Below are 13,892 nucleotides of genomic sequence, written 5' to 3'. Positions count from 1 at the left end.
TCAGTGCTTCTCATGTTTAGGCCCACCACTGAAGGTGGGATTCAGTGTTGGTCTGTTAGTCGCGGCGAAACACACTTTATTACGCCAGCGAGTGATTGGGGATAAGTGAGAAATAAAGAGGGTGTAATTCCAAACCAGAGTGGTTCCCGATCAATCCAGATCTTAATCCATTCTGCAGTTTTGCCTTTGATTGGCTGCTGTTGAAAATGGGGATGAGTCTCTTCAAAGCATGTAACATTAGACTTGCTGTATTTAAGAGGATATGGATATATCAAATCAATCATGTTTTCTTGAGGTAGTTGACCCATTGGATGCCTCATAAGGTGCGTGTGGGTTCTAATTTAAGATTTTGTGGGGTCTATACAAATTTAGGCATGCAAGCAGCACGATTTAAAGCAAACTTTTGACTTTCCTTTCTGAATGTTAATACCAGAGTTTGGCATTACGTCAGATTGACGGACCGGTCTGTCTGTTTAGCTTCATGCTAACACACAATGCAAAATAGCATAAAGTGGCTAACAAAATAACCAGACATGGGGGACTCATATGACTGGACTCGAGTTCATCACTATCATTCATTTGAATCAATGGATTATTTTTTTTCTTTGACGACAACATCTAATGTCATCCAAAACCCCAAGTCAGATAACGTCACAGTTTAGCTAGCGATACAAAGACCGGTATGGGACCGGTAAAACCTGTGTGATTGTGAACAAAAAAGTACAGCTAATTAACGTAACGAGGGGTGGGATTGTTTGTGGAAACTGACCGTTCGTTTTGGACGTTGCGGTGCGGTTCGCTTGTGGCTATGCGAATAGCCATTCGTGCCGAACTAGTCAGAACCTGACTCGTCTCTTTTTGTAAAGCCCTCCAAGTGAGAACGTACATCCATGGATAAGGCCGCCTTTGACCTTGTACTCCAGGTCGTACTGTATCATACTGTGCCATTCTGACCCGGTCTGTTTCGAACCCCATCTGTTGGCGTTTAGCGCCAGCTTCCCCACCTTTGCGCTGATCTCCGGTCGGCATTAACCGCCCTAATTTGTCTGCCAAAACCCGTACTGATTGCTACCATGTGATTCTGTGTGAAAGGTGAGGTGATGCCGACATATCTGTGCAGACGGACAGCTCGGGAGGTCAGTACCGGTGAGGGTGACAGGAGTGGGGGCAAACAAAAAACCATGAGAAAGTGAACAAGTGAAAAGTGGAGACCACGTGACAGGATTTGGGCACTTTTGGTGGTTTTTGCAAGAGTTTTTCCTTTGACTGAGATGTCTGGCTCCACTTTCCAGTCATGTTTCAGCATCTTCAGGCCCGGCAACAAAAGACGTCCACTTCTTCCACATTAACTTTTCTTCTGGGTCTTCTTCTCCAGAGAAAGACCAGAAAGCTTTGCTAACGCCAAAAGGGAATTGTGGTGTTTATGTTTGCAATACTGAATGACGTCATGCTTGGGATTTCGGGGCTTTATACAGTCCTGCCGTGCTTCTCAGCTGAACGTTGAAAGCACAAGTTGACACGCATGGTGCTAATCAACTAAACACCAGGTATGAGTGACAAAATTTACAACTTAACGCCATGATTTTGGGAAAAAAAGTTAACCACGATTTTGCTGTGAAGTCCCTCTAATGGCTTTCTCCACAGGTTGTATTACGGCAGCGTTCATTTGGGTTCCTCCAGGAAGGTCCAGCTGCATGATAGACGGCTACACTCATTGGATTTGGAGGTAATCCGGAATAATAACACTTTAAAATGAAAAAAACAGAAGACTCAATAACTACATTAAATAGACCATGCTGCATTGTGTTCTAGGTGTGTTTTAATTGGAGCTAGGCGAACAGTATACTTATGTACACATGGTGCCACACATGGTGCCATTTTGCCACTTGCTGTCAACTGAAAATGACATCATAGTGCCATCTTGCAAATGTCACATGACCCAACCCCAGAAAACAGAACAATCACAGCCGTGATTGGTTGTTACCTGACCCCTTGGCCACTGTGATGTCATTTTCAGTTGACAGCAAGTCGGAGTACAACTCAAAATGGCTGCCCCTTGAGATGGATAAAAACAGGTGGGTTTTGCTGCTTGATTTATATTTCACAAACACAATATTAATCATAATGCCGTGTTTAGATGAGTGAGGACAGATTATTGTAAAGAAAAGGTTGGACTTGACTCAACTTGCTTGAAATTTGGACTGTACTTGACTAGCACTAGCACATGTGGCTCTGTCATTCTTCAATTTGCAATTCGGCATTTTGCAGCCTGCATTCCATCCGAACGCACACAAACGCATGTTCTCGTAAGAGGTGTGGTGCGATGTTAAGAGAGCAGAACGCTTCCTAAGGGAGCCGAGGGCCACTTTCCCTCCGTGCTGCCTCCAGGGAAGTTCTGGACAAGCGAGGCCTTGTATCAACCCCACTCGGTCTTCTTGTTTCAACAACAGCCGCACCTGTGAAAATATGGGCGGCGTATCCGCATATCAAACCAAATAAACTCACCTTGGCGTCGAGCGAGGGCACGCTCCGATGACAGGTGCCACTCGGCGGCCGAAACCCGTTGGCCAGTAAAACACCTCGCTGGCACGTTGCTTTTTGAACGTATAGAGGCGCTTTATGTGCGGCGTGTCTGCGCCGTGCCAACTGGTTGCACAGCGCCAGATTTCTGCTCTGCATGGCAGAACTACTGAGCAATAAATGTTGGGGACCAGCCATTTTTAATAACACATTCCGAAGAGTGTATGTCACAGTTTAGTGGGCTAAACAGCACCCCAGCAGTAAATGCTGCGGAAACCTGACTTCCAGCCCTCTTGCTTCTGTTTCCTGTGCAACAAGGCTTCAAGCCAAACTCCAGCCAGGGCGGCACAGCCACTGGCAGCACGTGAGCCGTCGCAATTTACTTACTGGCAGCGTGACCTCAGAGCGGGGGCACCGAGACTGAATGAGGCAGCCAACCAAAGGTGGGAGTAAGTCACATGTGGAAATCATAAGTATTAACCCTTCAGGTTTCAAGTAAGGCCCAAGTTCCTTTGGCAAAAATCGAGCAAATCAAGTTGAGTCCTCGCTGATTTTCAAAAGGTTGAGTCAAGTCGGTGACATGACAACATGCAGCCGTTTGGCAGATAGTGAGCATTTCTTCTTAAAAGAGACTTCCATCCGGTTAATGCCACCCCCACTTGAGGTTTACCCTCACACTAAACACAAACTGAGAGAATTACAAATGTATTCAAAACAACCACATAATACCGTCTGTTAATGCTTAATGTTAAACAGACTGGATAATGAATAGCATCCAAATTATAACGATATTCACAGGCGTATATTCTTTATCCTCCGGGCAAAATGACTATTACTGAAGCTTACTGGATCAGTTGTGAAACTGTTCTTCGTGTGCGTCTCAGTGTCTGTATTCTATAGCCTCCAGTACAATGTCCATTGAGCTGAAGCAACAAATGTGGCAAGAACGGTTGATTACTTTATATTCTATCTAATTATGTCATTACTGTGTGGCTTTGCAACGGTGCAGCATGTCGGTAAATGAATATTTTCGAGAAGTCATTGTAAGAGGAGGGAATGGACCTCATCAGGCTGACAGGAACTGCAAAAACCATCGAAAAGTTGACCTGAAACCTTTTGTACCTCATGTACTGTACATCTGGGAAATTTGACTAGACGGCCTTGAGTATTTTATATACATCATAATGTTCAGATGACACAGTTTGAAGCCGTTTTTACAAGTGCATATGGTTCATCTTTACTCTTGTTTTCCGCTGTTAAAAGGCACCCAGAGGACACTTCTTTAGGTACACCTGCTGGACATTCCAATACTAGCGCTCTGTGAAACATTTTGCCTTTACAAAGGTTACAATGTTTAGATTTGGTATTTTGGATTCATAGTCAAATGTGCTAATTGTTGAGGTCGTAGACATAAATTGCCTCCGTCAAGGAAGGTTTGGAAGTTATTCAGTGGTCATATACATTGGTCACAATATTGGGTACATTTGCACACGTAAGGATCTATAACACAAAGTACAAATTATATAAATAAAATGTAATCTGAAATTTTTTGGGCCACTTTTTTTTTTTTACTTCATTTCAATGGGCATTGTGCTGCTCCTTATGGTGTGCGCTCCTTGACCACCTGGGGGCAGTATAATTTGGATATAACCTGCAGTCGTAATCTAACTGCAATGCATGCCTCTGGGAGGTACTTAGTAGAGTTGCAACATGAGAAATGTCACAGTGTAATTCAGTACAATGTTGTTGTACAACCAAGATAATGAATGTTTTTTTGTTTGTTTTTTGTGCCTCTAGGACAGTTGTGCTTGGAATGTAGCTCTAAAATCACAACACATGCGCAATGTGGCTCTCGGTCGCTGGCGTCATTCTTTCATTTGATTCCCCAGAGAGGTCATAGGGCTTGAAGGGCTCTTTTGTCTGATTAATGGTGTTTGCTTCACTTGCATACTTGCTGCCTGGCGTTGATGAATCCCAGCGTCCTCGTAAAGTGAAAGCGCGTACAAGTTGTTTCTAAATGGCAATTGTTAACAGCTCGGTGGTCTCTATAAACACGCACCAACAGAGATTGTGAACAAAAACAAGGCGGATTTGGAAAGTGAAGATGGCGGCGGCTATAAAGATGTCATATCTGGGCCTCTGACATGAAGCTTAGTTCCCGTTTCACCAGCTATCTCTTTGCTAAACTGTGAGATTAATGCACCTAACTTGTCTTTGTGAGTTTGATAGGGACAGATAACGTTATGTCATGTGTCTTATATTTAACTAACCCGAAGCCTTCAAAACAATCGCGAAAAATAAATGATCAGAAACTCCATTAATCTCTGTCTAATAATACAATTAGTATTAGTACAATACTGTAAAGAAGTGATAAATATGAGCAAATGTTTTTTTCTGCTTAGCAATGCCAAGCTTGATAATATTATGATATTGTTATTAATGATCTTAATTTTGCACCCAAAGTTTCTGACAGGTCTCGAAAAGCTTCCCACTCGCTTTCTGTTGTTTATTTATTCATCTCTCACACGTGTTGGTCCGTGCTCTGTGTGTACAGCAGCACGCAGCGACGCATTCCGCAGCTCCATTAGGAGGTGTTGAGCTCCGACACAACTAACACCAATCCTCCAATCACCACTGCAGTCAGCACTTTTTAACAGCACTCTGTGACGCCTTTCGGCTTTGGACATCCAAAATGAGATGTAAACTTTTATCTTAAGGAATCTTCCGGTCATTTGAAACACATTTTTGGTCTGGTTTATTTATTTTTACTGAAAAGCCTCAAATAATTGGTGGTTTTCTAGTTTAATTGTGCAGGGATCACAAGTAAAAAAATCCAAATTTTCTATTTGCGAGAAAGTTACAGCTGTGTACACTTGCAAAGTGAGGCATGTGCAACATCAACGTGGTCCGAGGTGAGATGTTGAGAGTTCCCCTGAGTCAGCATGTGATGGCTTCCTGTCAGCCCCCAAAGTGGTCCATGGCTGTTTTTGCCACATGCGTGTCAAGCCTTCAACATCCCTGACAGCTGCTTTCTCACGTCCGTCTCCTCCGCGTCTTCGAGCCAGAAGATTCCTCTCGCTCGCCCTTTCTGCCTGTTTGTCTTGACACCTTTCCGCATGCGTGTCCACCCTGTCGTGTTTCTCCCACGCAGTCAGAACCCTCGCCTCGAATTAGAACCCCGCCTTAAAGAATAATACACACTGTAAAAAACACAACTTGTATTTTGGGGTCAGTGTTTTGCGTTGAAATCCCATCTGCAATGCAGGATTTCATATCTGCTCATATTTAATTGGTTGATTGTTTTAACTATATCTGTGCCGAGACATGACTGTACCGTGACCTGGGACTCTGAAGCAAAAGGTATGGACGTTTTCTTATAAAACACCATGCTGATTGACCCTATGCGCTGTGTTTATTGTGCTGTAATTCCAATACGCTTACATTTTACAGAATAGGCCGATGGAATCAACATTGTCCAAGTGTTCTCACGAAAAGTAGGAAATCAAAATGGTAAGGTAAGCACTATATTACATTGCATATTTTTTGTAGGTACCAATCTATATGGCTTATTGTAAGCAGGTTGAAAGGTTATATGTTCTCCCCAATGGGAGCCCTGCCAGTTTTCTTTTCATTACTCGATCTGCAGGCTGAACCCCCGCAATCACAATAAGCTTTATTTTTATCGACATGCCCGGACGGAAGCGGCATTCCTGGGACTTAGGCTCAAATTCACTTGGCCTCCGGTGGTTTTTGGGGATACTAACCCCCCCCCCCGATTTCTTTGCATAGTGCACCGTATCTCCACCCGATATCAGATATTGTTGTCCTGCCTTCAAGTTTATTTATTCTATTTGTTTTCTGAAATATTGCATTTCAGTTATTGTTCAGTGACCTCATAATTGAACGTGAACTGAAAATGGATCATGGTGTCTCGTAGCACAGACGAAAAAGGAAAAATTGCCCGCAGAGCATGTTAATTTGGATTTGCGTGCAACATTGCTTAATAAAACCCTTTTAGAATAAAAATGAACACTTTTGAACTTATAAAATACAGACATATGGATATCGGTATACCTGGAGCCTGTCAAAACTCCCCAATAAGCTGTGGTAGTATTATTTGTTCTTCGCTGTGGATAAATAATATATGCATATGAGTGATTTCTAGTAAGATTACTAAACCGAGGGTACAGATTAGGACACTGAAGGAACAGATTAGCAAAGAATATTAGAATATAATATGTTTTCTCATACTCTGGTATCAGAGGGACTCTGTAGATTTCAGAGTGCGTGGGCTGGGGTATGTTGACCTTGCACTTGACAGCACCCCCACCGCCACTCTCTCAAACCCTACTTTTAGTCCATATAAGTGCGACCCACCTGTAATTGTCTGGGATTACCCTTTTATATGAGCAAGCTTTATAGAGTCTAAAGGCGTTTCCTGCTTTTTGACCCCCTGAAAAAAAAAACTCCAATAAAAAGGCCACTATGCTGCATCGTAGCAGGACACCAGCCAGTCAATGCGCTGGACGCACTGCTCATTTATGAAGGATTCATGAAAATTAGGTGCATCTTTGCCAATTGTACGGCGTCACACCCCAACCCAACAATCAACCCTTCTTGTCCACTGCCAATTATAGCAGAATATATATTTAATGCATCAAAAATTTAAATGCCGATAAGTGAGTTGTTCTTTTGGCTGAATTGAACATGCCGACTAAGAAGCTTGTGAGCGAGCACAGGTGGCGTACAAAAAGAAAGCGCAGGGAGCAAGTATTTTTACAAGCTTGGAGAGGCCAAACGTGTGCATTGCGTGCCTCGTTGTTGGCTTGTTTTTTTTTTTCCTCGACCTATTCGAAGCAGGCCTGTTTGCAGAGAAACGCGTGAGGCTCAAAAGTTTATGCGGTGTTCCCCCAAAAGAAAACCGACTTCTACTGGCAAAAGAATGGCTTGTTGAAACATTGGCAATTTGGAGTTCAATCAGAAACAAACTTCTTTCCACACATGGCGTCAAATGTCTCACAATGTTCCAAGCATCCTCCCAAGTCGCCAATTTTGCTGCCCGTTCTCCACTTGACTCCGGGAGTCCATTGGAGTGAGAAGTTAAATATTTACATGCTGCAATCAGTGCGTTTGAAGCTCCTAGGGTTCTTTCATCCGTCCAGAGTTTAGCACAGGTGACAAAAGTAGTCACCTTTTTTACTTCTACTGGATATAAAAAATCTGCACACCTGTGTTCAAATGTGAGATTTAAAAAAATGAGACCAAGAAAAATCATTTCAAAACTTTTTCCATCATTAGTGTCCAATAACCTGTACAACTCAATCTTATTTTATTCAAGTAAATGTTAAATGGGAGTCAACACACACCTGCCACCGTTTAAAGTGCCTCTAATTAACCTCAAATAAATTCCAGATGTTCTAGTAGGCTTTTCCTGACATGTTTTCTTGCTTCCTAGGTTTTGTGCTAAAGCTGACTGCTATTTCAAAATGTTCTTAATTCCCTTCTCCTTGACTAACTGTTCACGTTGAATTAAAACAGATTTTTGTTATGGTCCAGTTGCTACAAACCCAAAAAAAAAAAAAAAAAAAAGGTATTTCACATGGTGGGAGGTATGTTCTGACTCACATGAGTTTGAATGTGTTTGGTTAGTTCTGAACAGCCACATCCCAGTTATGAGTAGTTAAGACTAGCAACATGTTCTCATGTCTGAGCGAACATTGTGAACTGAGAAATAAACCATTGTAGTTTTCTAATAACAACAAATGAAAAAAATACTTGTGTTTTTCTTTTGAATTAGAATATTTGAATGCCAAACGCTGGTGATTTGGGGGCTGACACAACTCACTCACCACAAATCATTCTCAGAACCGAGAACATCAAACAATTCTCTTTAAAAAGACCAGGATGGGAAATATCTTGCCTTTCCAAAACTGTCAACATTAATGCTCCCTGGTTGACGTTCTTCCACATCACTGTGGTTCCTGTTTTGTTTTGTTTTCCACTTTATAATACCACCAGATCTCAACCGGCTTTATAGCAGGGTGTTGTCATCCGCAGAGGCTGAAAACAGTAGCCATCCGTCTATATACCTATCGGCCTGTCTGTCTGTCTGTCTAGCAGCTAGGCAGCCAGCTAGCTAGCTAGAAATTTGTCAGTCTATCATCCATCCATCCCAGAAACTCAGAACTATGAGGCAGACATGCCAACCACTGAGCCACTTTCTTGTTCTAACCCTAAACTGAAAATAATGTGCCCAACATCAATGGTAAATTTCATGCAGCGGTGCAGTGCTTCCCCTTAATTTTCAAAATAATAATGATGAAGATTAGAATAATTCAATCACTCTTAGTGCTGCTGAATGTACCAAAACAGGTGCAGACTGTCACCGTCCTTTCCATTACTTTATACTCTCGCACCCACTCCCTTCCTATTGTTTAATTGCCCATATAAAAAAGTCCAAATGTTGCCCCTTTGATGCAGAAGGGCATTCCTGGCATCTCTTAGATGTCGGTGCAGCTTTGTGGTAATCCAAGCCTTCTTGAAAGCATTTTCCTGGGAAAAAGAGGGCAGCTCGCTTTGGACAGGCAGCGGGGACACCTGCAGCTCTGGAACAGCAGTGACTACAGATGCCTCTTGGACAACACTCAACACCAGGATAGAAATGTGCGCTCACACACATACACATACACTGACACTTGCGTTTACGCCAAAGTAGTCAGTCTCTAGTCTTAATGTTCAAGTTTCAAGTAAGTCCCAAGTTACTTGGATTGGAGTATGTCAGTCATAAATACAGTGCGTGTCAAATCTTAACCTTCAAGTTCCAAGAAAGTCTCAAGCTGCCATGGCATGAATCAAAGTCTGACTCAAGTAAAGCAACTCAAGTCCCCCAGCTCTGATGGTATTCCACTCTGCTTTCCGCCCTTTGGTTCAATCTATGATGAGAGATGCGTGGTAAAAATCGGGACAGCTATTTTCATAAAACCCTATCATCAGTTTGTCCCAGTCATTAAAATTAGGTGTAATTGGTTTAATTGTGGTCAATCATGATTGCCAACAGCACAGAGAGGAGTAAGGTCTCCCCTTACAAGAAGCCAGGATCACACAGTAGATGATTGCCAAATGCTTTTTGACAAATATTTCATTAATTGATTAATGAAAATGGGACAAATTATGCATAAGTATGATTTGGACTGGAAAGCTGTGTGGTTGGGAATTCAAAATGGGATATTTCTGACACATACCGTATATTTCAGCCTAGGATGCAGAAAACGTATCTTGATGGGCTCACTAACTGACTGACTGATAGGAATATAATAACAGACTGTTCTTCCGATCCCAGCCCCCATCTAGCCTTCCATTTGCTCTAATTTCTCACATTTTCGCAATCTCAACCACTTGAAATGAGCGGCTCTAATCCACCACTGGATGACTTTCTTCGGGCAGGCATGCTCAGATGTAAAGTGACAAAGCACTCCAAGCAAGTGTGAAACCAGATTCCTCCTCAACTGTCACTCTGAGCCAGAGATGATTGACTCAAAGGACACTTTCTCCCTTTGGAACATGGTATTTGTTACAAAAGGGGGGGTGTATCCGCCTTGAGAAGAACGTGACAGCTTGTCATTTTTGACAGCCAACGGGGAGGAGGCTAATGTCACGTGACTTGACTTGACTCAGACTTCAGTTGCCAATTGTAAGACTTGCTTGGATAAAATGTTTGAGCAATTCCACATGACTTTGGCTTGGTATCCATGAGACTCAACTTGGCTTGCCTGGTTACATTTGTAAATGTTATTTAGCCTAATTGACTTGCTAGGAACTCAGTGAGGATTTGACTAGACTTAGACTTTAGACTTACTAGTTGCGCATACGAGGTGTGTCAGAAAAGTTCCAGAACTGGTGTCACACAATATATATTGCAAATCACAACTACAAACTACAAATGTTCTAAATAATCTACCAGGGGTAATCGACCAGGACTCTAACTCTCTTTCCCTTTTTCTCTTTCCCTCCACAACTCCGTCGTCACGGATTCTTGAAGTCATCCACGTCTTCAAAACATGTCCCCCTTGATGATCCTCTCAGCATGGGAAAGAGGCAGACATCACACGGAACCACGTCGGGTGAGTAAAGAGGTTGCTCCAGTATGCTGATGTTCTTCTCGGCCAGGAACTGTCCGATGCTCAGGGCGTTGTAAGCTAGCAGACTGTCAGGGTAAAACAGCCACAAATTGTCCTGCTCCAACTCCCGCCAAAGCCGCTGGATGTCATTGTAGACATGCTGGTACATCGTCTGGCCTATGTTAAGGGGGGCAAACTCTTAGTTTGTAGTTAGGGAATGAAATATATCCTTTGGGCCACCGGTCCGAGAACCTTTCTGACATACCTCGATTGTGATTTACTCCCACTTATGGTGACAAAACCTTCGTTGGCCACGGTGTGAATTTGTGTGCGGCAAAGGTGTTCCAGGGCAGCTCAGGTCAACCAGGACACATGGCTATGCTGGGAAGAAATTGTATTAAATTCATCACTACCTCCCTCCCACCTCCTTCAAATTGTTTCCAGCCCATGGCCATCAAAACGCTGTCAACTGCTTCTCTTCCTTGGAGTCTCCAATCACACACAATTCCATCCTCATTCCTTCTCTCCGCTTTGAGTCTTCACTTACACAAACAGTCAGACTTAAAAAAAGGGGGTTGGGACGGGCGGCAGAGTGGGGGGGCTTCTGCCTGAGCTATGCAGTGTGCATGTGTGTGCGCACGGCCTTGTTCTTGAACCGCCGTGAAAGGTCGCCCCTCCAAAAAGGCTGCGCTCGCCATAATTCCACTGCGACTGAAACTATGTCTCGTGATTTCATGCATGCTTGGCTGAGGTAATCAATCTCTTTGAAGTAGTGGCCTGTCTCATTTGGAAACCAAATAAATGGACAATTTCACTGAGTTGTTTGACATCAGGTTTAACTGATTGTGGAAAATGGAGCGTGATTTCTGTTTCTTTTTCACATTTACTTCAACTTCCAAAATGTGCAAAAGTCTTTCCGAGTATCTCTTTTCATGTAGTACTCCACCAAAACCCGAACTGTTTGGCAATTAAATGATTCGGAATTTGCCAAGAAGAATATGTCAAAACAAGATTCCACGACCAGAACTAAATGGAGTGAGATGGATATAACAAAACTAAATGGAATTTTTTTTGGAACTTGTCTTTTTCATAGACCAGTACTTTCCAACTAATATGCTGTGCATGTTAAATAGCCATGAGAGATCAACAGGTTTCCTTTTTAATTACTACAAATATTTTATCTTTGTTCATTTGTCTTTCCCAGTGCTGTATCGTGACAGGCAAAACAAATTAAATGCTCATCCACGAGATGGCAGAAAGTATCATTTACCTGTTGCCATTCAAACAACAAATGCAAAACAGCCCCAAATTCCACACTGCCGTCAATAATTTTGGCAGTAAATTGAGATCAATATGTCAATCCATTTTATGACATTCTGTTTATACATCTTGAATTTGAAATGAATTCTGTTCAATTTACGAGGGCAATTTTCTATGGATCGAAGGTTGTACCTGTCAGATTTATAGCCCACAGCTTTAGACAAGAGTTCTAATGTGGCTCTGGAGAGGAAGTTCTCCTTAGAGTTGCGGTCCCAGGTCATGGTTCTGGATCCCAGCTGTGAGCGCTTTGATGGTTGGTTAAGTTCTTACGTGGAAAAAAAAAAAGCCTTGCGGGCCAAAGGTGCAAGGCTGCATATGTGTGAGGAAGGTGGGAGAGTGCGAGCAATCTAAATGGCCACCCGGAGATCTGGAGATGCTGCGTGAGGCGAGGCCTGATACCCTGATAATGTGAAGGGTTGAGGTCAATGAGAAGCAAATGTTGGCCCATTGTGCTGCTCGTCTCAGCAGAGCACTTGACGTGACCCAGAACATATCATGTTCAATAACTCTCATCCAAATGGAGAAGTACAGTCATACAAGCCTTTAAAGGAGCGTCTCATCCCACAATTGTCCCTGTAATGACATCCCATTGTTGGCAGTGTTCGAACCACTCTGTTGGGACCCACACTTGGCTTTCAAAGACGTCCCAGAAGTGGACAGGAGGTCCTAATGAAAACCATTTTACAGAATGGAGAAACTTTATGATTTATGATTTTTCATCAAACATGAAGTATAAGGACATGTCTTCTTTATAGATGGATAGATGATGGGTGGATGGATGGATGGATGACTGTATTCAGTCTCTGCTGATGACCAGTGGTGGGAATTCCGTCCCATCCGTCACTGAAGGATATCCGTTTTGCTGATGATTGACGATGACGGGATACCTTTTAAAAAAGATTAACTGACGAATGACGGAAGGGGACTTTCATCCATCAGTGTAATCGTCATCTATCACTGACAGAATGTTCGTCCGTCACTGGAGGACATCCATTTTCTAACGTTTTTTGGGGGGATCAAATGACGGACTAACTGACAGACTAACTGACCGACTGACTGATGGACTGACTGACTGACGGTTACAATTCAGTTCGTCACAAAAAATGCTCGGTTGAGCTCTGGTGGTATTATAAGGTGGGGGAAAAAAACAGGGACTGCAGAGACATGGAGGAATGTCAACCAGGGAGCATTAACAATGGCACATTTGGCTGGCTAGCTAACTAATTAACTAGCTAGCTCAGATTCTAAATAGCTATCTAACTAGCTATCTAATTCTTCCCAAAAATCGTAAAGGGGTAACAAAGTGTCCAAAAATAATCCTCCCCAGATTCAGGAATTCCAAAGCCTTTTGACATTTCCCATAACACACATTGTGTTGCTATGAGGAACGTCCCTGGTTGAAGTTCCTCCAGTATGCTTTTAAGAAACAACTCCAAAAACCCGCATATCCCTGGAGAGCAGAGGGGTGTTTTTGTTGCTGTTAGAAGCGAGTTATGTGAGAGACCAGAGAAATAATCAATTTTGCCGTGAAACCCCTAGAAAATCTTTCAAAAGATTTCCAAACATGACAAGTTGGTGTCTTGAGAAATCACAAAAGGGTTGAAAAAAAGGGGCTACGGGAAAAGACATGCTGGACTTGATGTTGAAAGCAGAGGTGGCAAAAGTACTCACACTCTGTATTACAGTATGTCCACATTATATGGCAAGTACATCCTCATAGTAATTGTCCACCTCAAATTATGAACTACATATCTGTTCAAAGTCTGTCTGACCGTAATGAATGGATGATTACGCTGGAACAGATAAATGGCATTTCCATTCATCTCTATGCGAAAGTGATTTGAGATACAAGTGTTCCAAGTTACGAGCGTGTTGAAGAAGTGGGAACAGAGCTTTGGGATTGGTGAAGAGACACAAGAGAAGGAGGCAAAAAAG

Source organism: Filicampus tigris, chromosome 19 (assembly GCF_054856515.1).
Source record: "Filicampus tigris isolate MCC_2025a chromosome 19, RoL_Ftig_1.0, whole genome shotgun sequence".
Lineage (NCBI taxonomy): Eukaryota > Metazoa > Chordata > Actinopteri > Syngnathiformes > Syngnathidae > Filicampus > Filicampus tigris.
Note: the sequence above shows the minus strand (reverse complement) of the source record.